This window comes from Pipra filicauda, unplaced genomic scaffold (assembly GCF_003945595.2).
Source record: "Pipra filicauda isolate LSUMZ 115617 unplaced genomic scaffold, ASM394559v2 scaffold28_size6257848_pilon, whole genome shotgun sequence".
In the NCBI taxonomy this organism is placed as follows: Eukaryota; Metazoa; Chordata; class Aves; order Passeriformes; family Pipridae; genus Pipra; species Pipra filicauda.
The window spans coordinates 3,133,244-3,157,944 of record NW_024104409.1 but is presented as its reverse complement, the minus strand read 5'-3'; the positions used below and the strand labels follow the sequence as shown (position 1 = coordinate 3,157,944).

The 24,701-nt window shown below is 40.5% G+C and overlaps 1 protein-coding gene across 8 annotated transcripts in view; it reads right to left on the bottom strand.

The window, feature by feature from the left end:
- The window catches only part of ENOX1 (ecto-NOX disulfide-thiol exchanger 1), a 362,324-nt gene extending 342,232 nt beyond the window's left edge, over positions 1-20,092 (bottom strand). For 4 of the 8 annotated variants that reach the window (XM_039382912.1, XM_039382916.1, XM_027720306.2 and 1 more), the window contains exon 1: positions 19,765-20,091. The gene's annotated coding sequence lies outside the window, so the exon portion shown is untranslated. Of the gene's footprint in view, positions 1-9,830; positions 9,848-19,520; positions 19,611-19,764 lie in introns of those variants that run through there. The other 4 variants (XM_039382917.1, XM_039382918.1, XM_039382913.1 and 1 more) reach the window with 3 other exon arrangements.
- Positions 20,093-24,701: the final 4,609 nt, after the last annotated feature.

The following is a 24,701-nucleotide window of genomic DNA, read 5'->3' as shown; positions in this document are numbered from 1 at the left end:
GTTTTTCTTGTTTCAAAACAGAACCAAAGCACATCTAATGCTCCCTGCAATAGAAGTTCTCATCAGTTAATCTATTTCAGGTTCTCTTACAGTTCTTTGGAGTCAGGCTCTAGCTTAGGCAGGTTAAGTATATTATGTACTATTTTGTGTATGAATACTAATGTTTGTTAGGGGCCCCAATACAAGATTAGAGATAGATTAAAAAAAAAAAATGGAACTATTTCACATACAGTAAAAGACTTAATGGCATCTACTGTAAAAAACAGAGATACTGTTGCAAGTCAAAGTGATTGCTTTGCCAGAAAATTATAGACTAAACTGAAATTGAAATTCTTGCCTGAAGAATGGAGGAAAGTGCATGCACATGCACACACAAACCCTGCCTTTTCTTTTCCTTCCACCTGAGCCCCCACTGCTGTTAAGTGCCTAAGCATTTGTAGGGATGATCCCTAACAAAGTCTCTCAGAATTGGTAACGCAGTACACATGCCTTTGCACAGAAAGGTCAGAAACCAAGCAATAAGCTTTCATAATTTCTCTTTTCAATTAAAAATGGAAGCAGACATAACAAATAGATGTTTCAGAAAGCTTGAATGTGCTGTTATATCAGAATACTACAGGATATCAAACATTTCCCTTTCTACCTCAGATTACATAAAAATACCAATACTCAATTTCCCACATAAATGGCCTGTTTCATTTTTAAAAGCTTGATTTTTTTTATTCTCTGTGTGGTTTTGTACTTTTTTTTATCTTGACTGTTTCCTCACAGTGTTCTCTTTATGCTGGGAAACGTTGGGGGTCTTTTGGCCTTGGCGGGATGGTGCAAAGACTATCTCTCCGAACACTTCCTGGCAGGCAACTGAAGCAAAGGAGGGTAAATTGTTCCATGGGAAAGTGAAAAGGGGACTTTAGAATGGACTAGACACACAGCTGGCAATCAAATGACAGATGGCAAAAACCAACACCACAGCATTGGTTAATTTTCATTTTTGACTCCTTGCTTATGCATTAGTGTAGCAATAACCATCCTCACCTCAATACCACGAGATAAGGATACATGACAACAATTTCTGATTGGGGGAAGCAAGGCAAAAGTTCTCACTAAACTAAGTCAGGCCTTTTTCTTCTTTTTTTTTTTCCACAAGGAACACACTGAAAAGCCTTTCTTGTCACATTCTTTAACAGCAAGGCTTTCATTAGCAGGCAGTTCTCACCAAGTACTTGCAGAGATGGTGAATGCATAGCTCACCTTGATTTGGGCAACTCTCTTTGGGGTGTCCTTGTGTGACAACTACAGACACTGTACACTTCAGGATCCTGTCTCCACAGACCAAACAAAAATTCACATGTGTTCTTTAAAATTTGAGCTGTCATATTCTTCACCATGACAGTGGTGAGACACTGGAACAGGTGGATGTTCCATTTCTGGAAGTGTTCAAGGCTAGGCTGGATGAGGCTTTGAGCAACCTGGTCTAGTGGAAGGTGTGCCTGTGCATTGCAGGGGGGTTGCAATTAGATAATCTTTAAGGTCCCTTCCAACCCAAAACATTCTATGATTCCATGATTATCAGGAGCAAATGTTTTAAGTGCAATAACATTTTGAAAGTTGGTTCTATACAGTTAAATTATTAGATTTAAGGGCTTTATATTCATCTTATGGAGATTTTACAAGTCATGTTCTAGTACCTTCTGGTAAGCAGAAAAAAACCTGCCCCTGCCATCTCCCCCAAAAAAGATGCATTTATAAATTTCCAGAAACGCATAGGTGATACATGTGAACTGATGTTAAAGTAGAAAGCATGTTTCTATACCAAAACACGTAATTTCTCCTATTGGGCAAATCAAAGCAAGACAAGGCTTGCATAAATCTTCCTATTACACTTATCACTCTAAATAGGAGATGCTTTTAAAAAATTCCACATTGGTCAGTATTTCTGTAAAGCTCACTTTTTTTTTTTGAGGGAACTACTTAGTAGCACTTGCTAGTTGAGTCTAGTTGGGGTTTTTTTCCATCTCTTCCAAAAATGTAGAATAAATACAACTGGATCTAGTGCTGGTCATTATGCAGCAGGAAACAACAGAATAGTTAATATGTATTGATGCAAGTGTGACAGATATGACTGTTGAGTGACGTCTAGAGGGATTGCTTGCTCAGTGTTTGTGAAACTGAAAGGAACTTGGCAACAGTCCCTAGTAAGCAAGAAGTCCTTAAATTAATATTGCCCAGTTGCAGAACTCAGGCAACTGAAATCATCTCAGTTCGCAGGCAGCATTGTGCACAGATTGTTCAATTTAGACAATTCTGTATATTCCGGTGTTTCTTTTTCCCCTTTTAACAGGCATGGCTTTCTTTGGGCAACCTAAACTGCTGAGCGATGCAAGTCACCAACCAGTTACCACACATGTTGCCTAACAGCAATTTTGAAATTAAGGAAAAGCATTGCAGTTTTGTAATAAATAAAGTGATAGACAAACAGATATGATCAAAGAAATTCAGAACTCACAACTGTTCTCTTCACTTATGGATTATTAATGAAGGGGAAAAAATGAATAAGTAAATAACTAGTCATACTTCTGCCTGGCGTGAATGAAGCCATTCAAGTACTCACAATTTATAACAGAAACACCAACAAGCACCTTTAACTACAGCATCACTTCCAAATGCCACCATAATTAGGCTAGAACTTTGAGTCATGAATAGGATGTGCTTGGCCTTGTTTTCTGTATAGGATCATGCCATCCAAGTGCAGGCAGCAGCATTTATTGAGAAATTCACTGAAAGATAACAAATGATTATAAAAGGGATTTGTGTAAGTTTAGTTAAGAGCAACTTCAGACATTATTTTCAATTACTGAGATAAAATCATGGCTTCTCTCAGGAGGAAAAAAGGAAAGTTTTTCCTATACACTACATAGAGCATATGAAAGCTTTAAGAATAGCCCACATTCACAAACAGTATCAGCTTCTTACTAATATTCTTTAGCTCTGCTTTTCCCTCCCTCAAATAATTTTCCTATTATTTTCAACATTTTGTTTGATCGATTAATAAAAAGCAGGTTTCCTGCTGCCGATAACAAGTCACAGAATTCCTTTTACATTGAATATGTTTACCCTGCTCTCAAGAATACTAACTGATAGTTTCATTTTTTTTCACCAAATCTGCAGGGCTCTCTGGCCAAGCATCAGATTTTTCTGCACCAAACTCCTCATTGGTTTCAGAGAGCATAAGGATAACAGCAGGACACATGCACAAAATTCTAGTCCTCCTAAATTTACATGAGGATCTGCAGTTAATTAACCAGGAAGTCTCTGTTAACTTACATTAAAAAACAAACTTTACCAACTTGTCTTGAAAGGCTGCAGGTCTGGAGAAAAGCACCATCTTCAGCTCCTCTGAATTCACTATCAAACAGGTTAGCGTCCTTATTTAACATCCTCCTCTGATGTGAGAGAATATGTCTACACTGTCTGCTTTAGACATATAACTCTGCTGTGACTTAACCTTGTCATTGTAGGGTTCCTACGCACTGAGCACATGCTCACAACACCTGAAGCCAGCAATTCAGAACCCAAGGGGTTGTACAACATTCACTGCGTAAGCTCCTAATTCTTGCACTTATGTTACGTGCTCAGAGCAAGCACTACTCTCCAAAAATTTCAGCGCAGCACCACGCTTCATGCACACTGTATGTATGAAAGAATCCCTTTGCTAACTCAGCCTTGCTGCCTCATTTCATTACCTGCACCTCCATAAGTAAGAAAAATAAATCTACCTGTGCATTATGCCTCTTTGGGCAACAGAAAACTCAGGAGTTCAAGAGCAGAATGTATACAGAAATAAAGAAACTATATTTATTTTCTTCGGCACAGAACCTGGAGACATGTCATGGACATATATCAGTCCCCTTAAGATAACTACTTTTTATCTTAAGTTGACAGTACAATCTTGTTACTCTCCCATCAGACCACTGTTGGACTCACGCACAGCAGACCTGCAGCTCCAGAGCAATCTAGCCCTTCTAATACATTCTGTTCATCTTCCAAGGTACACTTTATTAGCTTAGGAAAAAAAGTAAAATAATCTATATTCCAAATAGTAGAGTCACTAATACTACACAGATCTTTTAAAGGTAAAATAGGAAAGCACGTATGGCAGAACATTTAAGGCCTTACTAGACTGAGGAAAAAAAGCCCACCTCTGTTGAGAAAGTACCATCTGTACCCTTTTAAAGACAAAACCAGAAGTTTTCTAGTCATAAGCTCTCACAAAATTATTGATTGATCACCTGCTGTCTCACTGTACATCAAGCTGTTTTTCCAGCAAGATTTTTCACTTACATTGCCCAAATGAATGTCTCTCTAAAAATAAAAAAAAAATAGTCAGTTGCAAATAACTCCCTAATCTGCCATCATTTCAATAGGACTGAAGTGCTCTTCACAGACATAGTACACAAGCATCTTGAATTAGCGGGGAACTATTTTTAAATACATGAAGGATAAGATACAAAATTAGTTTCATGGGGAATGAGAACCTGAGATTATTTACTTTCCCTTAATTACTTTGACTCACCACTCATTTAGCTTTCCAGTAGTACTACCTATTTCACACTCAAATTTTGAGTGTGAAACTAGAGACATATGAGTACGTTTTATGAACATTAAGATTACGGATCTTAATGATACATAACCCCATTTCTCAAATTGACTTACCCACATAAAAAATAATTACATATACTGTATGGTAAAAATGTCCCTTTCTTTGGAACAACAGCTTCAAAGTAAGGATTCCTACATAAAAGCAAGAATTTTTTTTTGTGCAAAAAAAGAAAATTCTGACAACTGTACAAAACTGTTATACTTAAAAGGCATGGTAGCCTCTTATACTACTGAACTGATATAATGTAAGGAGCAAAACAGAGATTATGATTTGAAAATTACTTTTGAGAGCAAGGAATTCAGGTGACAGGAAAGCCTACCTGAGTCCTGAACTCAAGAGAGAAGCCTGAGTTTCTAAGCCTTTGAACAAAAAGAAATTAAGTGTGGCCATACAGCACTATTGGGCTACATCCATTACCCATCTTTGCTTCTTATGACATGGGCACATTTCTATCACTTGCACAGGATACAAAAAAGGAAAGCTAGAGTAGTCTGCAGTCCTATCCCTGTAGAAATAAATTAATTAGAATTTTTAGGACAGAGCAACATAATACAAAATAGCGAGAAAAGTAAGTAAAAAGGATGAAGGGAGCAAAGAACAGGAAAGTTACAGAGAGGACAGCGCACTAAACAGAAAACACCACACCTGAAATATAAAAGAAATGAAGGTTGCAGTAGAAAGACAGGGAACAGAGAGAAGCAAATAGGAGAGAAAGGAGAGCTATAAAAATTAAAAGAGAGAATGTAAGACAAAAAGCGATAGGGAGACAGGCATACAGAAGGGACTCCTTAAAACTTTAAAAAACAAAACAAAACAAAAAAAAACCCCACAAAACCAAAAGAAGCCCTGCGAGCAACCACAGCTCTACGTTCACCCCCAAAAATTCCTTTAGAAACCAGAACTGGAACAAAAGTAAGTGAAATTAATTTCATTGGCTAATGAAGCTTCATTTGATTCTGACAGCTCAGGGCTCAGTCCTGTCTCTGACAGGGCTTCTTAGCAGAACTTCTCAGCTCGCATGGGATTAAGACTGAGCTGAAGCAGTGCCTGAATGATTTTCTGCACTGAAACACCTGAGATACTGCATACTATAGCATCAGCACTGGATGTGTAAGGATGACTAGCCCTTACTAGGTAAGAAAATGAGGAGGGAGAAAACCCAGTAGAGTACTATATGTAGCAGCACATACTACTGCCACCATGTACAGTAAGTAATGACTTTTCTCCCTAAGATGAGTTAACAAGCAAATTATTATGTTATAAACTACTAATAATTCTTCTTTCAGCTGTCAATGACTAATTTATCTTTAAAAAAAAAAATGGTCTGGTAAAGAAATTACCAAAGGAATCACCATGAAGCAAAAGTGGATTTTCTGAAGGCTTTCTAGGAAAGATGGTAAGAAACTTTGGGTTCCACTTCCCACCAGTGGGAATATTGCACTGTTCCAACAAAACAACCACTGGAATGGAGAGAAAGGAGAGATCCTGAAAAGAATTTATCAAATTGCTTATCAGAATATAATGAATATTAACAAAAGACAGTACAAATTCTCCTGAAAATTGAGTATTCCTGAGGTTTGGATCCCTTCTTCTAGGCTGTCAAGGTTGCTAGGGAATTTCACAGTTAATGGTGTATTTCCATATGAATGTATGAAGAAGGGGGGAGGGTTTGCAAAACTGAATCTTAAGCATGGAGTTTTCTTTGTGCTTCAGAGAGAAGAATATGATGTTCTTGTAAAGCTGAAATAAGAAGCTTTCATATTTAACTACAGATTATCAAAGATTTTTAGTAGAAAAACGTACACAGAAAATGTTTGAAGAGGCACTGTGAGGAAGAACTTGCTTCTCTTACTATGGTTAGTAGGAAGGCACCAGACTTGCCATAACACACACTGTAAGGACAACAAGTATTCCTCAAACAACAGCAGCTTTGTTCTGCTTTAACAGATAAAAGCAACAAGTTTATTTTGCTTTAAACAGATTATGTCCATTTTTCATAAACTATTTAGAAAGCACATTGCTGTGGGCTTCCCAATGGCAAATACACTGAGGCACCAGCAAGTGACAACATACTTTGTACTCTTTGACATGGATGAAAGAATTCAATTCAATTTTTGTTTTTTTTCTATCTGGAAAGAGAAACGTCTGAGAAAAGTATTTTTTAGCCCTACTTCCCGAGAACGAAGCTTAAGCAATGCTCTGTCTGCATCTTTATCTGTTTCTCCTCCCTTCTCTTTGCTAACTTTGGGTAACACTGGTCAAGAACAACCAAAACTGACAGGGCTGAGTTCTCTCATTTTAATGAAAATAAGTGGATGATTAAAGAACGAAAATAATAAACATTATTAAGTGAACAAATAATAAACAAATGCTAGGTACTTAACCTTGCATCAGAAAATCCATGGAGCAATCACCACTAAACAAGAACCTGCAGAAAACAAGGCAAGGTTGGCGCCATGCTCACATCATCCTCACCATTTACCTGGTTATTTTCCCCATCCTTTAGTATTCAAAGCATCCCAACTCAAGCTAGGTTTATTTACTGCAAGCATACAGTAAATACAGACACGCTTTCATTGGCAACTGCTGTGACAGCTGATCTTCACAACACAGTATTATCTTAATAAACTGTCTCTCAGCCCCAGGGTCTTTGTTCTCATATAAATGACCCACAGTTGCTGACCCTGGATCTTATACAAAGCATGACGAGCACAGAGGTTATATGAGTTAATTGCATAGTGACTACAAAAATAGCATGCTTTCTTCCCTACAACACTGTGGTCTTTCTCTCCTGAAAAAAGTGGAGTTACACCGTAATTCAAGTTAATGACAGAACTGTATATCTGGATAACTCTATCATTAGTTAATGTTACCATCACATGAGCTTGTCTGTATGGTATCTGACAAAGAAATTCGAGTTAAACAGCTTCCTCCAGAATGAAGACAATATTGGATTAATTAGGTAGCTTACTACACATTTAGAAAATGAAGATGAACATCCCTTTTATAACCATATTAAAATCCTACGGAATAAGAACCAGATTGCAATCTGTTATTGAAGTATAACTCATGAGTATCTTTTGAATTACTCAAAATTTAAATCACTGGAGATCTGAATCTGGCCCCATACATCTTAAAAGAACATTTGACTCATTACTCATGTAAAAAGGACTCAATTTCCATGAACATATAATGCACAGGAACTCATTTGTTTCCTAGGAGAGTTCAAAATTCTCTGCCAAAAGAACTCAAATTCTAGTACTCCAAACATACTACGTTATTCGTATTGGTCTACGTGCTAGTTTTACTACTAGTTATGGAGTGAACGTCTGGAGAAAAGAAGAAACTGGGATCTAATGGACCCTCAGTCTTTTCCCCACACACTTCCCAGAACTCGGGCAACTTTCCTCCTCCTGACTAAAGACAGCCACTGGAAATACTGTAAGAAGTCCATAAAGCTTTTACTAGCTAAAATACCAAGCACAGACTACTGAATTAATTTTGTAACATGATTATTCCTCCAACATGGTCCAAAACTGAAAGCACGTAACTCTAAATCAAATACACAAAAACACAATAGCTGAGTCATAAATCTCTAAACAGTCTCGGCTACCATTCTTTTAGTCTATTTTCAATTGTGCCTTAACAACTTGGGAGAAATCTACATAAGATTTTTGAAGACAGATTAGTTTTCTCTCTAACTATGCTTTATGATGTTCTTGCATCAGCCAGGTTTGAACCTCAACTTGCATTAGCACAGGACAGTGTATGACAAAGTGAATTTATCAAAATGCCTCAAGCCTAATAGTGAAACATGGAAAAATGCCCCACACTTAGCTGGGGAGGGAATAAAATATTTTCAACCATGAAACATCCATGTTCAACTGCCAATGTCTCATATAACAAGTGCTACATATTTCAGTGTTTTGACACAAATGGGGATAACAGACTGATCATCTGGATTTCAGTTTAAGTTAGGAAACCATGCTCCTTCTGACTGTCACACTTCCTTTTATCCCACTCACTGTAAGGCTTGCTGAGAATCACAGAAAAATAGAGCTGGAATCAACTATGCAACAGGATCAATTGCATCCTTTAAAGACAACACAAATTCTTGAAGACCTCAACTGGTAAAGCCCCACAGTGTTTACATGATCAATTCTAGGATCCCTCTGCATCCTTACTACTAAAAAAAATTTCTAAACTTTTTATTTCTTGCAATATTCAGCCTATGACTTTTACTCTACTCACTGTGGTCATTGCAGACTTTTTTCCTTGTATGTCAGACTTCTTCCTGTTCTCTATCTTCACTTAAAACATTAATCTTGCAACTCAGTTTTAACAGCTGCTGAGACAGCCTTCAATATTTTTCTCAAATATTTGGTGTTAGTTATTTGCAAGTTAGATGAAGAAAGTTTCCATTTGAACTGGAGTGTCATCAGGCTGTACCTGGTGGAAATCCTTCTGAAACCATCATTAGTTGCCTTCCTAAGATTTCTGCTTCTCTAGGGAGTTTTTGTATTTATATAAAAATATAAAAGAATCATACAATGCAGTATAAAAATTCTTTACAAAAGTCTCATTCAATTTCAGTTAGATAACTTTGCATTATTGAGGACCACCAAGTAGAGGCTAAAATAAAGATAAGATCTTCCTCAGAGGATGTCCATGGGTAACCGAAGGAAGCATGCATACTTCCTTTTTTTGCCCAGCCAATTCCTATTTACACAGATAGTTCTTTCTCAACAAGATGAACTCAGCATCAGGAAAAACCTACCTCAGAAGTTCACATTTCAATTTGTTTTTTGCCACTGCTATGCTTGCTCCTCAGGCACTTAAAGAATACCTCCTTGTACAGTCATTCAACGTCATCCCTTAGAGACACGGCTGAGAGTGTTACAAAGATCTGCATTTTTCCTTGCATGGATGTTTATAGCCACTCTCTGAACACCTATCACATTGACTGAACCACCTTGCATTAAAAGAAGTGCTGTTTATTTTAGGTTTGGGTTTTTAGTTTTGCATTTCCCTTTTCCTTCATTCATTTAACAGTGAACTAGTGAATTTAAATGTCTTTAAAAGAGCAGTATATGCAGGCTTACATCTCATCCTATATTGCTCATTTTGTGTTATGCTGACAACAGTGCCAGCATGAGAGGAAGTTTCTCACCAAGTCTGAAGTCTTCATTTTCCACTTCTAAGACCGGAGTGGCTATTGGCCTTTGTCCTCCCTGATAACAAAACAACATTGAAGACCACTGAAACCAGAACAGTGACTTCAGTGATCATCACAGCCATACCTCAGTGATGAATGGCTTTGGAAAAGGATTTCACCTTCAGGATTATCAAATTCAACCTTCTGCTTTCAATTCAATATTCAGTTTCATCTGGCAGCCCATCTGACATTGAAGAACTAAAAGAAACTGATTTTCTTTATGATTTCAAGATGGCCATTAGCCCTTTCTGCCTAGCTACTCATGCAGCATTTATACGTTAGGTATAGAGAACTGTTTGATTACAGTGAGTTGACTGACTCATTTCACACTACTCCTTCTATTCTTGGGCAAGATGAGCTGGAAAATTATTACTTTTACAATTTCTATTTTATTTGTATTATTTAGTAACAAACAGAATCAACTTTGTTAATGTGGAAAAGCTAAACCTATGTGTGAGACCAACAAGCTGGCCTTATACAGAACTGCCCTGTCAGATGTTCTGCCTGCTTCTAGATTTGAACAAATGAAGCCTGGTCTGACTGCGCAGGTCTCCCTTCTCACCACTATTCATGGAGAGTGGATTACACTAAGCAGCTATTTCATTCTTTCATTATCAGCAAGCCTTCTCTTTCCTTTTCCCCAGAGACTTTATGCAGTTACATAACCTCCCTTAATATTTTCCAAGAAACTGAAAAAGTAATTCCAATTTCCAGCCCTTCTCTTTCACTTAAAAAAATGTTAATAGTTTCCTTCCTAGGCTGAATTTACAGCTGCCTTCTCTTTTGCAAAAAAACCAATATAAACTATGCATTACATATGTTCTGTAAAATGATAAGAAAGTTAAACAAATTCATCATGAAAAATAAAAATGCAAAACTCAACCAATGACATATGCACCACACCTGCTTTCACATGTTTTTCTGTAACAGTATTAAGCTTATAGAATTGGCAAGAAACTGGATAGCTAAGTAGATTGGCAACAGTACACTGAGGCTTTCAGCTCAAGTTTAGCCCAGCTTCCTCTAGGAACTGAAATCGCATGTTCTCTCACAGGCTGTCAATGAAATAAAATGGTATTGGCTATCTGGTTCATAGAAAATGGGAGATTACACTGCAAAAAAAGATTTATCAGCATAAATGGTATTTCCTGTAACTCTGAAGATATGAATAAACTTGAACAAAAAAAATGGCCAAGGGTGCCTTCATTTGCTAAAACAAAATTAACCAAAGAGGTGCTTATTTTAGGCAAGCTAATGGAAGGCAACATATAGAAGATTTTAAATCAAGTGTACTTTCCAGGACCTTTAAATCTTCAGCTTTCTCATGAAACAGCCTGACATCAATACCTCCATTTATGCTCTGCCTGAAGACAGTAGAAGCCAGATGGGGGTGTGCATAGGTGGCATGAGGATGCATGAATAGACCACCCATTTATGGCTAGTAAATCAAAGCAGAGTGCTTATTCACATCCAGGTGCCTGTCATCCTTATCTGCCAGCAGAGGATTGTAAACATACAACTGTGTGATGCGCCTGTAACCATACTACCCTGGTTGTGATCTCAGCAGATTGCACTGTTAAGCAAGGGCCCTACCTTCAAGAAAAACTCTAAGTGGATCACTTATTTGGTAAATGCAACTTTCTCCAACATCTGTTAAAAGTCATCAGAAGAGATTAATCCATGGATCTTTGCCGCCACAACACCTCTACAACTGCAGAATGAGAGGGAACTGCTTCACTTGGTAGAAAATAACAAGCTCTTATTCTATATACAGAGCAGCCACTGAATTAGGATATAACACAATTTCACAGGATGTCAGACCAACAAAATATTAGAAAGCAATCTACTGCTTTCAGATGGAACAAACTTATTTGTCATTGCTGAAATACTACTTATAAGGGCAGAAGAACCAGTGCTTGTTCTAAGAGCATCCTCTCATTCTGGTTATTGCATTCTGCCTTCCTAAGTTCACCCAACTCCTTTATCAGCTCCTTCTATCTCATTTCTTCTTTGCTTCCCTGACAAAATGCTTCCTAACAGGAATGGATAAAACTAAACAGAATTGTTAAAAATACTATTAAACCCTCACTGTATTCTACTCCAGACAGAGCTATTATGTCCTGAAGGATTTTTACACCGTGTGTAGGGCACAGACCCCTCTAAAATCTACATAGAGACAACCTGTCATACCAGAATAGTTGTATATTATCCACTCGGGACATGGAGGAACTGTTCCTCATCAAATATTGTTGAGATCTAGTATACCAAACCCCACATCCCAAAAAGTAACACTATGTTAAAAGTACCGGTATAAAACCACTTTCAAGGCTCATTTAACTTAACTCTAAAAATAAAGATCTATTAACAGAAACAAGTTGTAATTAAGATTACTGTTGACCTAGCTTCTCTCTGCAAAGTGAAGATAATAATCTTACATTTACACAGTACCTTTCTGTCTGAAGTATCCCATCCAACAAGCCTGATCTTAGACACACTTATACAGAAGAGTGTTATTAACATACATAACTAATCCTAAGTAAACCAATCTACACAATTTGATTACCGGCATGTACCAAGCTTCATCCACTCAATTGTATACGCTCTTTTTATCTAACTTATCCAACCACCAGCGAACTATTCACCCATCAAAAAAATGTTCTTCTAGCATAAGTATGCACTGGTAGTCAACATCAGTCTTAATCCTTATATTTTGCCTAAAAAAACCCCCAAACTTCCTGCAGCTTCATTCAACCTTTTTTCAGACCTCCATCACCAACATTATCCATCAGCCCCTAGACAAGCACTAACAAGCACTGAACCTGGCTTACCTCTCAGAGGATTTGTTTTTAAGCAGTCACCTGGGGTGTATTGGGAGTATATTGGGTTTTAATATTGGTCTCAAGGATGAAGGACCACCGCCTCCCTAAGATCTTGCTTTACGGTGAACTTGCCACCGGCTGCCGCATGAGAGGAGCCCCGAAGAAAAGATACAAGGACTCCCTGAAACAACATCTCAGCCTTGGCCATATTGATCTTCATCACTGGTCTACTCTGGCCTCAAATCGGGAGGCCTGTAGACACACCATCTATAACGCAGCTGTCTCCTTTGAGAACACACGCAGGATCACTCTTGAGGAAAAAAGGCAATGCAGAAAGAACCGTGTATTGCAGAATACACCATCTAAGGAATCTTTCTGCTGTGCCTTTTGTAATCGGATATGTCTGTCACGTATTGGCCTCATAAGCCACCAGCGTGCCTGTAGCAAATGCGGATAGAGCCTTCCCAGATCTTCGTTCGCGAAGCCTAGCCATGTGTGTGTGTGGTTTTTAATAGACAGACCAACTTTTTCCATATTATACTGCACACAGAAGACATACATCTGGCTTCCACTACTTCAGAACACCCCTTTCTTGCACCATCGAGTATTTAAACCAAAGGTCAGTCTCACTAACCAAGCTCTACCCCAGACCAGCTTTTCCCTGTATGGTGGGTACTCCGGCAGGATTACAATTTTAATCATTAACATGCAAAGAAGGGTTATTCTGAATCACTTGTTTTTACCTTACAGTTGCCAAACTAGGCCTTGTTTAAACAGTTGGCTGTCAGGTATCCACAAAGCACAGCAGAGGGAAATCCACCTCCTCCTCTGCAATTGGCATGGCTGTTGGAAAACATTCCCTGATGATATCAGTCTGCACTTCAATTTATTTTTTTTTCTGAATACTTGCTTCAAGTAAAATGAATTGCGACAAATCAATGTAATAACATCATTCCAGGAAAAGGCTCCTCAAGAAAACTGCCATTACACCTTAACCTGCATCTTCTCTGGCTAAGTTTTCTCCCGGTCTACATGGATGACTGAGACTTTTAAAGAAATGTACCCTCAGAAAGACCATCTGTAAGTCTCTCCCCCTTTCTCAGTCTCTTCCAGAAAACACACTACTGATGGCAGTAATCATCAGGACTTACACTGCACACTGACTAGCCAGATCACAGGAGCCAGCTGTTACGAGATCAGGGCATCATGGTGGGGGGACAGGAAGGAAGTACCTGCTATCCATCATTGCTACCTGACGGTAGTAAGCGTCTTTAGATGATAAAACAAAACGCTGCAGAAACAAGAAACTGTCACCCCTGTGCCCTGCACACCACCTGGGCTGCTCTTTAAAAGGGAAAACAAACAAATTAATAAACTATATTTGTTTACTAGAAAAATCTATTGTAACTAATTCTTGCACATCCACCATCCCAGCACTGACTCATCCTGAGCCCATATGATGACCCTGTTCCAAGTCATGCATTATAAAAGCGTAAAACCCAACTGTCTCAGGACTGGAAGCCAAATCGAGGGTGGTTGGCCCAGTATCTAACCTAGCTTCACTTGTAACCTTCAGCTGAAACTAGAACAAAACAGAAACGTGAAAAAGGGCTGTTAGATCTTGTACCCCATCTCCTTGAAAACACAGAATTGCCTTCTCCGGAATATATATTAGCAACCTGCCTACTCTTATTTTAAAAATCTGAAGAGGCATGAGGAGCTCGCTCTACACCTGGACTAATACAGGCTACAATACATGTTTCTATTACTGCGTTTTGGCCCAGAATTCATCTTAAATTTTTATTTCCTCGATTTCTCCATTTAGTCCTAGGTATTCTTGCACAAAATGCATGAAAAAAATCTGATTGGTTTGACTAAAATACATTTCAAATATAGAGATGTAGTTAACCTATCTCTCCATGTTCAGTGCCAGACTAGAAATATGTCAATTTTGGTCTATTTCCCCTCAAGCTAGTTCCTCCAGACCCCCAAATATTTTGTTGCTCTTCTTTGAGCTTCACTCAAATTGTCAATACCTTCCTGTTAATACGATATTCAGAGTTTTCATGTGTTCAAGGCAGATTCTTATAAAAAGGGAATCCCACCTCTTTGTTCACATATATGGTACCTTTTTCTTGACAGTTCAAGCACAAACCATGCTGTTCTGTAATCAGTTCACTCTCCAGACTCACGAATTAATTCTTGGCCCCTTCCAGCATTGCTATTACCACCAGTAAGTTCCCGATTTGATACCCCCTGCCCCATGATCTTGCCTTTTGCTCTTATTGTTTCCTTCACTCTACTATTCTGTACAAATTCTTCTGAAGTTCTGTTTAGTCCAAAGCAAAGTCATTAGTTTCAAAGGTTATATGTTTCGCTCAAGGCCCCTATTCAACAAAGCATTTAATTACATGCCTAACTTTCACCACTTGCTTAAATCCAGTTGATCTCAGCAAGCAGAGATGAACTTAAGCATACATTTTAAAAAAAAATTAGGTGTGCAAGTCAGTTCTCTGCTGAGCCAAATCCTCAGTTTCTATAATCACTTGGATGGTTTATTTTCCCTGTTTGGCAAGAATTGACAGCTCAATGCTTTAAGGTTACAGGATTTTAAAAATGAAGCTTCAAGAGAGTTCACAACTGTCATCATGCTTTGTTTCTTTCTTAAAATAAAAAAAGGAAATAAATACCTAAGTAAATATGCCTCAGTGCAGTAATCATTAAGGTTATAGGATTAAAACATGCAGTAAGTAATTCTATATTCTTATTTCTGCAGTACCCTCAAAAAAAAAATCCTTGTGAAAAATTTGAAAAAGCACGTGTATCTCTGCAAGATTTGCAGCATGTTCCCCAGTAGCTCATTAGCCACAACCATCATTGCATAGTTAAACGGAGACAACAAAAGTGTCCATTTCTTAATTGCTATCTACCAAATGCCTTTAAGTGGAATGGACATAACTCACTGTTCCACAAAAGATGATCTTTAGTGGGAAGAAGGGAGAAGAAGGTACTAGTCTTTGGTTTTGGTCATGGGTTGACTATTTCCATCAGTGGCCAACCCATATTACAGCAGATGTAAATTTTACATTCATCACCAGCAGCAAATGCAGTTGGCATAACAGGAGTTTCGTGGAGACTATTTAAAATCATTTCCAAATGTCTTCCATTGTTTACACAGAGAATACTTCACGACCTTTCTCTCCCCCCCTTGTTTTTTTCTTTGTACTTTTTGTTTTCTTTGCCTTCCCTCATTCTACTGCCTGGTAAACACGGGCAGAGGCTAAGTGGGGACTGCAATTAGGCTGCCATATCAAGCTTCATCTGTGGACTACCTAATTTTAAGACTCAAGGTTTGGGAGGGGTGCCATCTGAGAAAGAAACAGAGAAGAGAAATTGGAAAATGCCTACTTCCTCTCAATCCATAAAGCCTTCCAAAATTCAATTAACATTTTCTAAACTAAACCATCCACATATGCTATGGCACTAAAATCATGTTTTCAAATACAGACAAGAAAGTAGCTGCTCATAGATATTTATCAGAATCATAATATTCTCTGACCATTCCACTTCCACTTTTTTTATTGAAGTGGCATGTGTTGTAACCCTTTTGTACCTCAGTATTTGAGATGAGCCAGAAAAATACCTATAGGCAATATAAATAAATAGTCTGTGACTGTATACAGTACCTCTTAAATAATGCTATGAACCTCTAAGTCACTCGGAGAACACAACTCCCATGCCTAGCAAAAATGCTGTTGTTTAATAATGCATACATGATTAAGTTCTCTGTCTTCCCCACAGCAAATTTTTCTTGTGATTTTACAGTTTCCCAGACTGCAATAATACCTTCATTTTCACAGACTCACTGGTGCAACCAATAGGAAAACTACCTCTGTTTCAATTTACAGTGTGAGATCTGTAAATACCACTGGATAGCAAAGACTTGTAGGTAAAACTCTGTGAACAACTTTTTGCAATTTTCTTTTATAAAAACGAGACAAAAGCATAGAAACTTCTCTGCTGCACTGTACATACAGCTACACATCTGTGCCTGCTCACCTCCTTTCCCTACAGCAGTTCAGCATCTCCAGCAGCTTCCTGAGCACTAACACCTGCACCCATCCCGGGTCAGATCTCGCTTGCACTAATGGATTTTTTCAGATAGATGGCAGTGCACAAAGTGCATCCCAGATTGGTCCAGGGTCGAGATGCGATTTCAATGCTCAAACACTAAATAAGGGAAGCACTGCATTATCAAAAGCACTTTTAGAAAGATCATGACTTAGGACCCAATCCTGCTGCACGATGATAGCACTGGCTCTTTGGAAGGGCTGAACTGGGTGCCAAGAATGTAAACATGGCAAAGCAGCACTTAGGATTTTACTTTCCATTCCTGGGAGCCACAAAGCATTTTTCTTTCAATATATTCTAATAAACGTAGTTCTAAACCACAAAGCTGAAGGATGACTAACAAAACAAAATCCATAAAGATACTGCATGTTGGATACAGGAGAGGATATATCTGATTTTCAAGGGTCTGTAATAGCACAGATTTAGAAACAATTCTGCAATAAGAACAGGCTATTCCAAATCACTCCCATTGGCAAAAATTTTACAGTTACTACTTAATTTTGTGTCCTCTTCATTCTAAGAGATACTGTTATTAAGAGAGAGGAGCGAAATTTTAACCATTTAACCAAATTTACCCCAGCAAATTTCTTTCTCGCAAAAGGAAAATATTAACAAAGCAGCTGAAACAAATAGGATTGAATCTCCCTGCACAATTAGTACTTTGGTACCTACTACTTGGGGATTTTGACACTAGCTATCATGATGTGGAAGCATCCACCCTCGTTTTGTTTTCTGTTTGCAGTAGGGGGTTGCTAGGAAACAAAATACTATTGTCTGATTTCATGATCTATTGCCTGGTTTGCCTGGCAATAAAGTCTTCGAAATCTATTATCAGATTATTTTATATTTTACAGCACTATTAAAACTAACATTAAAACACATGCACACAAAGACAAACAGTAAAAAATGCCTCAAAATTCAGGGGCAATACCTCAAATTCCAGGTTGAGGAAGACAAACTATCCTGAGGAAAAATGAACTCAAACAGTATGGTACTATTTATGTATGCACACACTCACATGAGTATCAGCACTCCTCAACTGTATCTATAGTTTTGCTGACTTGTCAAAGATGCTCTTACTTCTGAGGATACAAAACGTTCTCTTACTACTCGAGAGCTACTGTACACTGCAAGTTCTGTAAATACCACATGCTGCAGAATGCCTGATGCAGGCGAGCACGCACGCCACAATGATTTTTGTTCTTGGAATTCAGCTCTGAGTTGTTTCAGTGACTTAATTTCTTTATGCTTTTTATTTCTTTGTACATTTGGACAGATAGAAGAGTCAGAGAAAATTCCCAACTCCCCCCCTCATGCTCCCCTCTTCAGTTGTAACATAAATAAATAAATAATTGTACAGATAGATAAATAAATACAAGTACCGGGAGAGGAGATCCAAAATTGAAAGCCACAATAGCAAATTTCATGTACTTTTGTCAGTGGCAAGTCTTTGCAAAGTGAGAGAATGAAAGATGATGAAAACCAGAGAAATGTGGGTGCCTATTAGGCATTGCCACCAACATGACAGGAGACCTCAACTGCAAAAACCAATCATCCTTAAAAGCTGAGAGACAGATGAAGAGAGTTCATCACAAAGTCGTAGAGAAAAAGGTTTTAAATAAAAACTGCAGTAGTTATTACTCTTTTATGTATATCTATAATTTCACACCATGCACAGCATGCACTTTTTCAAAGTCCTTTCAACTTATTTATTAATGTCTACGCATTTTATCACTCTTTAAATTTGAGAAAAAAATGAATGAGGTACATTGCAAAAAAACCATCAAAGCTTTTGACATGTTACAACAACTCCCAGTGATAAGAAAAAAAAGAAGTAATAACACCCAACATAGAAAATACACAACTCGTGAGAAGGACCTTACAGCATCTTGTCTCTCCTGCCCAGAGATGGATTTATTCAGACTCTAACCTTCCTACCAGGAACTAGGAGCCCCCACCTAACCACATTTAGAATTAAAGAACAAAAGAGTAAAATGCAAGACAGCTTATTCTTCCCAAAACAACAGCAAGCTACTTGTAGCGATCAGATCAAAGCAGCGAGAGATGGACACGACCCATAACCAATCCCTCTCCTCGCCAGGGTCGGATGCGGCTGTTCCCCAGCTAGTAACCCGCTACAGTAACACTGCTAGTTACAAAACGGTGCCCAGCTCTCGGTGACACCGGCATCCTGTCACCTACAGCTTCACTGAAACCTGTTTTAAAGCACGCACTCAAGGAACGGGAAGAAAGAGGAGAGGGATGGGACAGTCTCTTCCCGAGCTGCTACCAAAAACTGTTCTGCCGGGGGGGCTGCCGGGGACCTCGCAGCCGCAGCCACCCGGCTCTAAGGCTCGGGCAGAGCGGGAGGGACCCCGGGTCCGGCCCCGGCTGCCCTGGGTGCGCTGCCCGCCTGCCCACGCGTGTGTGGCGGAGCAGGCTGCCCGGCGTGGCGGGAGCAGCGCCGGACGCAGGAGCCCCGATCTCCCTGCACCGCAGCAGCGACTGCAATTAAAGAAAAAAAAAAAAAAAAAAAAAAAAGAAAGAAGAAGAAAAAAAAAAAAAGGACAAATAAATAAATAAATAAATAAATAGCCCTCTAGCGGGAATGGGAAAATAAAAGCCCAGTCTAAACAGGCGCACCCCAAACAACAACAAACACTAGGCGCCCAGGAGAGCAAACTTTCTGACTCACCGGGGAGAGCCAGTGCCCGGGGGGCGCCGGGCAGCGGCGGGGGCGACGCGCAGACCCGGGCGCCGGGAAGAGGGCAGCTGGAGCCGGAGCCGGGCGAGGCAAGCGCCGCCGGCGGTTCTAGGGTAGCGCGTCTCGCCCCTCTTCCGCCGCCCTTCCCTCCCTCCCTCCCTCCCTCCCACCCCGTCCCTCCGCAGCGCCGGGAGCCGCCCGGGGCGGGCTGCCGCCGCGGGACCGCCGTACCTACCGGCTGCCGGTGCGGGGCCGCGGAGCAGCGGAGCCGCCGCCGCCGCCCCCCTTCGGCGGCTGCCGGGCCCGGCGGCGCTGCAGCAGGCGGAGGACGCCCCGCGGCGGCGGGGAGAGCGGGGCCGGGGTGCGGAGAACCAGCGGCCGCCGAGGCACAGGCAGCGCGGTGCCTCTGCCCGGCCGTGTGTGTGAGCGTGTGTGTGTATGTGTGCTGGGGAGGGATGCTGCAAGGGACCGAGGGAAAATTCTCCCCTCCTAGCAAAGCCGCCGACAAATGGCAAGGCAGGTGTGCAGGGGAGGCAAGGCTCCCGGAGGAGGAGGAGGAAAGGGGAGAGGGGCGGTGAGAAGGGCGGGGAGCGCACAGCCGTCACGGCGTCCCGGGGACAGCGGCCCCGCCGAGGAGGTGCCGGGCGCGGCCCCTGGGGCGGGCGCTGGGGCCGCACGACGCAGGGAGAAGCCCCGCCAGCAGCCGCGGGAAGCGCGGCCCTCTCCGCCGGCGGGGCGGGAAACCGGCCGTGGGTGGGCAACGGGGAGCGGGCCCAGCGGAGGGAGGGGGTGCTTCAGGCACCCCGAGCAGAGCATCCTGCCGCAAGTTTTCCCCGAGGCCTCCCCCCTCAAACGTCCCTGGCCGCTACCCTGTGCAGCTTGTGGAGCTGCACCCCATCCGACGGGATCGGTGCTTTATTTGGGAATCCTCCCGTGCGGGAGGACCCTTCAGGGGACACCCTTAGCTATAGGGTCCGGTTTTTTGCTTATTCATTTCCCGGGCAGGAGACAACCTTTAAGTGTGACAAGAGCACCTGACCTTACCTTTCATCCACGAAGTCATGGGGCAGGTAGCCGAGGACAAGTCTTCCCAGGACAAGCCGCTGGGCCCAGGGGTGCTAGCAGATACAAGTGCTTCCCCAGACCGCTGAACTCATCTGAGCAGGGAATTTAGCAAGGCTTTTGCAGCTGCATCTCTGCTCCCACAGAAGGTGCTAGGTAATCTGAACTCTTCCTGTTATTTGAACGGGAAAAACCTGCTCCTTTCTTGGCCTGAATTACCATGCAGGGCTGCTGTAAGCAGTCCCTTTCCTCTGTAGAGATGGTTGTGATTTAGTGCCAGAGAAAGCCTTTGTATGCCCATTTGTAATGCGTTTCAGCATACTTCTAGGTGACGATTAGTTGGTAAGTGAAAAGTGGCTGTGGCTGAAAGGTGGAAACTAACATCAGGTATTAAATATTGCACACGGCAGCTATGATTTCTAGTGGTAGGAAGAAAATATGATAGAAAAATCTCCTACCTCTTATTTTCCACAGTACTTCTTTCACCAAAGCAATATGAAATTATATCCACAGGTATTGGGCTAATTATGTATGCTTACCAGCCCATCAGCTTGGGTCTACCAGCAAGCACACTTAGGAAACAGAAGCAATTTCCACACCACTGGGTTCATCTGATTTAAACAATACTGGCTTGTGTTGCCTCTGTGCGTAGTTTTTTTCCCTTGGCTGGCAGGGTTAGTGTCACAGCTTCAGTTTGAGAAGTGACAACAAATAATACTGGCACATACTATACCAAGCAACACAAGGACATGCATGGAGGACGAAACACGGAAATTAATGCACTGATTTAGGTAAGAAGCAGGAGTCACTCTTGGTCCAGCTACGCAGACATGGATTATTTATTTCCAGACTGGTTCTTTCTTTGCTTTTTAGTGGCAATATGGTTAGCTGAATAAAGAAGAAGTTGCTCAGAGTATTTCAGTTAAATGTAGCCCCGATGAAAGTAAGATGTAATTATAACTTGGACATCCTCTTCTATATTATTTACAGTAAAACACATCTTTTCAGTCCTTTAATGCACCAGCCCTAAACCTGTTCATCCTTAAGCAAGCACCTTTTGAAAAGCACACAAAAAACCTGTGGGAAGTTCATGCACAACTTGTATTTCACCTGTAAACTAGCTTGCAAAATCAAGGACTAGTTAAAAAAGACCACACAAACTCCACTGCCTGAATATATTTCTTAAGTATTTTGCCTGTATCTGTGTTAAATTTGTTTCTTCATCTCTTTCTCCTAACACTGAATGCAATTGTACTTAGAAACACGCACAGATAACAACACAACACACTTTAAATACACTTTTCTTTACTGTTGCATAAGCTTTGGTATAAAACAGAGGTAAAAGAAAATATTTCTGCCAGTGTTAGTCTTGTTTAATGTAACTGACTGAAGCAGGGAAACACTTGACAAGGTTGTCTCATTATGGCAATTCGGGATTGTCCCCTCCTTCCCTCCCACAGAACTGCCTGGACAAGTGCAAGCACACAAACACAAATGCAAAAATCTGCAGGTGTTACTGTCTTCATGTGATTTTCACTAACACGTTCAGCATTTATCTGCTAATTGTAGGTCAGTACCAGACGAGTTCCAGCCAAGACCTCCCTTTGTTATGTTCTGAATAGCTCTTGGGAAGTTGCTGGCTTGACCCTGGAGACTTTACAGTCTAATTTTTTAATAACTGAAGGATTATTTTTTTTAATTTAAAAAAGGACTCATTTTAGCTGTCACATAAGCATGCATTATATCCCAAGACTTCAATCGAAGCTGCACAGACATATCTGAGAGCACAATTAGGCCCTCTGGACCTTTTAAAGCTTCAAAAATAGTCATGTGTAATTCCTTCTTCTGTGGACGCTGCAAGCTTTAAGAGAATTTTTGAAAGCTGTAAATTCCTATTTATCCACTAAGAGGCTCACGGGCAATCTTCCCCTAATGGAAATAGAACTGTAAAGCTGAAACATTAATATACAGAATATGATACATTACGCAGGGAGACTCGTCGTAGCCAAGAAGAGGGCACAGTGGCCATGCTGCTATGGAGCCAGTGCCAAGCGGGTTCAATCCGCTTTCTTGGCTTCCTGCACACAGGTTTCACTGTCTGATTTATATTAGTAGTGCACAGTTCTCTCCTTAAAAAAACAAACAAACAAACAACAAACAACAACAACAACAATAAACCCATCTGACCTTTGAATCCCTCATCTGCATTGGCTGGCAGCCGGCATTGGCGAATCGGAAGGCACAGTTTGGTCTAAATGCAAGACAGCTATTCTTCAATAACTGCACTGTTAATATGCAAATCTCAGTCCGCCGCCGACTGTAATCTCCTGCCTCTGATTGGCTTCAGTGATGAAAAAGATTCAGGTTATTCGTTAGCAGGGAAAATACATTCTTCAGGTTCCCCCTTAAGATGAAGCATTAGAAAGCCTCAAGAATGTACAGGCTAGAGACAAACAACAACAAAACAAGACAAAGAGAATCCAAGCAAATAGGATTAGAAATGAAAGGAGAAACTGTGCATTTAAAAATTTTCCTGATTCCTTCTCCTCTTCCTAGCTTTCTCTTGGGAGTTTTCCCAGTGACTGCAGATGGGCCACTTTTGTTTTGTTTGGTTGGTTGTTTTCAACCCTTGCCTTCTACATATGATGTTGTGGTCAAGTTCACAGCAGAAGACTTGAATTTGTACTGATAATTGCATTTCTGTACTGGAAGACATGCATGTGTCTGTCTTCCTGAGTCAGCTTTGTTGGCTGGCAAACAGAATGCTTGGAAGCAATATGTCAACATGTATTGATAAATATCTTGATACCAAAAAGGTGAATGGAGCAATTAAGCAAGAAGCAGTCCATAGTTCAACTCTTCAAAAGCCATTGCAAAAACCAACCACCAATATCAGCATCAATATTGGCATATTCTTCACAGAAGGCCAGACTTAGCTAACCTCTGAACTTAGTGTTAAATTCTGAGGAAACTTTGGAGTGCTTGGAAGTCCTCAAAGACCCTGAGATTAGCTCAGTTGTTTGGAGCATGGTGCTAAAAACACCAAGTTCACAGATTCGATCTCTCCCTGTATGGGCTAGTTGCTTTAAGAGTTGGACTCAGTGGTCGCTGTGGGTCCCTTTCGACTCAGCATATTCTGTGAAAGCAGATGTGCAGCCACACTGGTCCTCCCTCTTTGGCTTTATTTTGTAAATCTTCCTTCATTCTTCAAATTCAGCTTTCCTGAAACATAGCACGTGACAAGGTGCATTGTCTTCATTCCTGTACAGATGCAGTCAGCTCTTCTGCTTCCTGCTCCAGGGTGGCAGATGAGATCAAGTTGGTAATTTCTTAGATCAATGTATCTGGGCTGAAATTGCAAAATCCGCATTAATCCCAGTGAAATCAGTATTAATTTTATCATCAATTTGGTCACAACTGTGATTTTGCTTCTCAGAGCTGGCAGCACAGTATTTTTGGAGGACTAGACAATGACTCTAATTTCCAAATAAGATGAAGAAGGCCAGGCACTGTTAGCGTTCAAATGAGTGACCCTTTTCTTTCCTCATGCTTTTTGCCAAGGGGTAGCTAGATAATTTTGTGTGGATGGACAAAGCCTCTGACTAAAAAGAAGCAGAGCTCTGAGAAGTAAGGTAATCTTGCCTGTGTTTCCCACAAAGCAGGTCAGGCAGCTCCTTGTACAAATTACTAAACAAAAAGTGAGCACACGCACCTGTGAGGAACCTGCAGTGAGCGTGTGATAGGGTTACCTGACTGCAAGTCCTTGAACACCTGGGAAGGATGGAGGATTGAGCTCAGAGGGGAATTCACACAGGGCTTTTGATTAACTTGCCACAAAGAGAGAAGCTGTAAAAAATAGAGACCTATGCCACAAAGCCGCTTTCCTTTTCTGTCTCACTCATTTCAGATAAAAAGATAATGGGAATAGCACAGAGAAATGCAGGCAGATATCTGAAACTAAAGCTTAGAAGGAAAAGATTTTGACAAGAACCACATAAGCTTCCCACAGCAAAGGTCAAACAGTGACTCCCATGCAAATTAATGCCACTTCAGCTATTATAAAGGAACTTTAGTATTTCACTTTCAGCAAAAAGCCTGAAAAAGGCATTA